This window comes from Zootoca vivipara, chromosome 1, assembly GCF_965207765.1.
Source record: "Zootoca vivipara chromosome 1, rZooViv2.hap1.1, whole genome shotgun sequence".
Lineage (NCBI taxonomy): Eukaryota > Metazoa > Chordata > Lepidosauria > Squamata > Lacertidae > Zootoca > Zootoca vivipara.
Window position 1 is genome coordinate 41,823,341 of NC_142582.1, and position 5,399 is coordinate 41,828,739.

The window sequence follows — 5,399 nt, forward strand, 5'->3', positions numbered from 1 at the left end:
ATGATTTCCCCCCCTCTAATTAAACATGGCTATCTCCACCAGGTCCAATAGTTTTATCAGCCATTTTTCTGCTGTAGGTAGGGCTGTGTCTTTCCATCAAGAAGTCCTGCTTTCGATGGGCAGTCCTATCCAAGTCTGGTTTAAAGAAACATCAGAAGGAAGCATCTGTACCTGAGCAGGCACACAGGTCAGCTGGTCAAATACAATAGATCTGATCATAATGGTTGAGTTACAGTAAGCATTTTTGAATTAGCACCTGTGAATATGAATTAGCATATGCAAGCTTGTGTCTTCTTTTTGTGGTGATGCATTTCCTCAGTAACCGATAATGCCTAAGTGGACACCCTAATCAATATCCAAAGTCACACTTTTTAACCTGAGAATGAAGGGCCCCAAACTATCTTATACAATCCCTGGTTTTATCTCTAAAATTCATAACCTTCTGGGCTTGACCACCTGATTCACTGGAAAAGATACTTGCCAAGGCTTCCCACAATCTAATTTAGTTGAGCTTTTCCTCTGAAAGGGCAGAATGCATGTTTCAACCCAGTACAAAGTAGGTTATACAATTACTGTACTCAGATCCATATGCAGGGAATATGGAATGTGTCCCATAGCGTCCCTCCATCACAGCATCACGCAGCCCCTCTCTCTAATCTTGGAAATGTCAAGCTGACTATACTGTGTCGCAAATAAACAAGCTAAGGAAATGGGAATGCACACATCTCCCCAAAAATCAATGTGATCTTCAAAAGCAAGCAAAAACCTAATGACCCTGGTAATTAACATTCTGTAAGAAGGTTGGATAATTTCTCATACAAGCCTAAACAATGTGTGACCCGCTAAATCTGGGGTCACTAACCATTTTAAGGACCATGGCACATTTGGATTTCTTTTCTTCTTTTTATAAAAATATTTTTCTTAAAGATTTCTTAGTTTACAAAAATATGTGCATTTTCTCTTTTTTCAAGTTGTGTTTTCTACAGATGTTATATTTGTTGTGAGACATTAGTGTCACATACAGTATTAGGTTAGGAAGAAGAGGGGGAAGAGAGAATGATAAGTGGGGTGGGGTTGGGTGGCAATGCTTCTCTTCTAATTAGTGTATGTGTGGGGTTTTTGTGTGGGTTTTCTTACTATTCACTTGTATTTCTTTGGTGGTGAGAGAGGTTGGGGGTGGCCTAGGGTATGGTTGGTTGTCTTTGATTGGCTGTAGTGAAATTTGTTTTTGTGTGTGAGTGGGGTATGTGTGTGTTTTTGGATCAGGTTAGCCAGATTGATTCGTATGTTGTTGGCCATGGGTAGGCAAACTAAGGCCCGGGGGCCGTATCCGGCCCAATTGCCTTCTAAATCTGGCCCGCAGATGGTCCGGGAATCGGAGTGTTTTTAGATGAGTAGAATGTGTCCTTTTATTTAAAATGCATCTCTGGGTTATTTGTGGGGCATAGGACTTCGTACACACACACACGCACACACACACACACACACACACAATATAATCCGGCCCCCCACAAGGTCTGAGGGACAGTGGACTTGCCCCCCGCTGAAAAAGTTTGCTGACCCCTGTAATGTTGGTGGATTCGTCTTGTTGGGCTCTGTAGCACATTTGAATTTCTGAGTAAGTAACATCGGTGCCAGCACCTTAGTCGCTTTTCTCCCACTTTGTCAGATCAACAAGCACACACACCCCAGAGATGAAAAGAGAGAGATTGCATGCAGAAACATTCACACTTTGCAAGTGTATAATATGTATAATATGTTCATACTGTTCATATTGTGTGTACGCTGTGTTCTTGGTTTACACATTTCTGGATTTCCCATGGAATACTTCCTCTATATGGATACTTCCTCCCAGGGGCTGGTTTTTGGTACTCACAGAACATGCAGGAAGCTATTAATAATCTTTCTGCTTCCACAAAACCCTCCACCTAAAATCTCAACCTGCGTCAGCACATTTTCTTCCTTTATTTAGCAACCCATTTCACAACAGCAGTCAATGAGTTGCTGTAAATGCTTACAAGAGAACAGATTGTCAAACCATGCTGCAGAGGGAAGACTACACATGCAACTTGAATGTGAGATTAATCTGCTGATCTCTTCCTTCTCTCTCTCTTAGCTGAGAAAGGTTGTTTCTTTGGTTACATCTTCTTAGAATTTGAGCATAAAGGTTGGTGTGTTATTCAAGCAGCTTGCCATAGTATTACAACTTCAGCATGCATTTCTTAGTTGTCCAAGCACACATAGAGAGAGATTCTTTCAGTTCTGGCAAAAGAAGTGTCTGATCCGCATCAAGCCACATACATACATACATACATACATACATACATACATACATACATACAAGGTCCTCAATTCTTCCACTAAACCCCTTCGTCAGAGGCAATGTAAGCAACAACTGGGTATACTCCCAGATGTGGGATAAGTGATCTTATGCATGGTTTTTCTTCTTCTTTTCAGTGCCCACATGACACCATTGCTGTCAAAATGTCATCCCATATTTCCCCTTATTTAATCGACATTTATCCTTTCAGATACAGTGGTGATCTGATAAAACAACAACTGTGGCCAATGGACACCGTTAATAATAATAATAATAATAATAATAATAATAATAATAATAATAATAATAATAATTTATTTATACCCCGCCCATCTGGCTGGGTTTCCCCAGCCACTCTGGGCGACTTCCAACAGAAATATTAGAATACACTAATTTCTTAAAGATTAAAAGCTTCCCTAAACAGGGCTGCCTTCAGATGTCCTCTAAAAGTCTGGTAGTTATTTTTCTTTTTGACCTCTGGTGGGAGGGCATTCCACAGGGCGGGTGCCACTACTGAGAAGGCCCTCTGCCTGGTTCCCTGTAACTTGGCTTCTCACAGCGAGGGAACTGCCAGAAGCCCTCGGCACTGGACCTCAGTGTTTGGGCAGAGCGATGGAGGTGGAGATGCTCCTTCAGGTATACTGGACCGGGGCCGTTTAGGGCTTTAAAGGTCAGCAACAACACTTTGTATTGTGCTCGGAAACGTACTGGGAGCCAATGCAGGTCTTTCCAGACCGGTGTTATGTGGTCTCGGCGGCTGCTCCCAGTTTATGCATTAAGCTTTGTGAATGCTGCTGTTTTGTTGCTGTTTTTCACTTCTTTTTTTACAGATTCCAGAGTCAACTCAGCACCCCAGGGTACCAGCTGGGTTTCTGCATTGCTTTCATTGTTTTCTACGACAGTGATACCTCCTGTTGTGCTGCTTTTCATTGGGTTTCATTCAAAATCCACTTTGTTAAATTCTGCAAAGCTCTCTTGAAAAATGGGAAAGTGGCAGGTTGTGGCAGGGGGATGAGGAAAGGGGCTTCCACAAATCACTTTCTTATTACATTTCTCCATCACTGTCCACATAACAGCCAGGTTTGATCAGCCTCCTCCTCAGTGGAACCGATTGATTTGGTTTATTCTCCAAAGGCCCTCTTCTAATTGTCATTAGTTAGTTAAGCAATTAATTTGGAGCAGTATTGGTCGAAATGTTCAGAAACTAATCTGTTAGAGCCACAGAGAGGAAGAGAAATCAGGCAAGGTGCTACTTATTAGAGGAGCAACATCTGTTGCTGCCAGGACACCAAATTACAAAAGGCAACATGGACACAATTACCTGGACTCCATCAGAAATAATAGGCAGAGGTAGCAGACAGCAGAGGCTGAATGCAATCTGCTTTGACTTGGGGAGCCCTGCCAAACACCCCCATGAAAAAAGAGAAATCAGAGCAGGGAACCTTCTGCCTCATAGATCTTTGGCCTTCAGGAAGAGTTGAATGTGGGCTGCATTTAAAAAAAATATGGAGGAAAAATATAAAAATTCCACAGGAAGCTAGTTCTATAGATTTTTGGTATGAATTCTTATTTTGAATAACTGATTCTGTAAATTGTTACTATTTTGCAGAGGTTTAGTCTTCTTGTATAGTATAGGATGAGACAAGGAGGTAGAAAGGTTACAGGATCCCCCACAGTCGTACAGAAATCCCCCAAAGAATGTCCATAGCACAAACAGATGATGCTAGCTGGTACCTCTTTTTCCACTTCTGCTTTAGCACTAAAATGCTAAATCAGCTGTGGAAGCTGTTGTTGGTTCACAGTCTTCCATAAAGTGCTGTGGGGCTAGTTTGGCACACCCTGAAATTCGGAGGCAATGTCACAAATTCAGGACTAAAGGATACGTTTTCAATTAAGGGACATGTGAGAAGCCCACTCCCATGAGTCCGTTCTTTCAAATCCTTACCGATTCTGTCATCAGCTCAGTCATTTTACAAGAAATGGATCGTCGTCTGAGAGTAACCTTTCGCTCTAGCTATTGGATTCTAAAATCTTCCACACATTAGTCACATGAATGTGGTTCCAAGTATAGAAAGGGGCAGGCAGAGTGCTGGATTTACGTACAAGCTAAAGCTTAGGGCCCCACTCTCTTGGGGGCCCCCCAAAAAATTAAAGGGAAAAAACATTTGATGTACATTTCCAATTGTATTTCAGTTCAACAATTAACTTTGATAAAATACATATTTTGTTATGTGCAAATGGCTTTAGGTCTATTAGGTCCATAAATTACCATACAGTATATATTCATCAAACCTAAATCCAGCCCTGGGTAGGCAGGCAGCCACACAAAATGCATGGACATGTGAAGCAGGCACAACAGTGCAGCTTCCCCCCCCCCCAACTCCATCTTCTACATGTGAAGATCCCTTCACATGAATGGGGAGCCTCAAGTCGGGGGGAGGTATGGCCCAGTTTTGCACCCTGAAAGATTTTGCCTGCCCCAAACAAAGCCCATTTATTTATGCATGCATGCATGCTAATTTCAACTAATAGTATTTAAATATTAGTTCAAAGGGTAGGTGAGCTGATCCAGAGGGACCATAAATACCAGCCTGTCTGCAAAGTCGCTGTTATGCCACATTAATTATCTGAAACCTGCAAGTTAGGCCAATCCAACAATAATGTCTTTCGAAATATATATATATATATAATAATAATAATAAATTGTCCAATAGCACCTTAGAGACCAACTAAGTTTGTTCTGGGTATAAGCTTTTGTGTGCATGCATGAACAAACTTAGTTGGTCTCTAAGGACAATTTTTATATTTGTTTATTTGTTTATTTTGATATTTTTGATATTTTTGATATATTATATTTTGACTCCGTCAAACCAACGCGGCTACCTACCTGAATCTGGAATACAGTAATGCCTTTGTTACCTGAAAGTTTTATAAAATGCTATTCACACTGACAAATCAAATTCACATCACCGTCATTTTTAACGCACATCTTTTTTGCTTTGCTCTGTATTAAGACATGCATTGACCAACCTCCTGCGGAGTTTTGGAGGAAGTGCTGAAGATGCCACATCAGATACTT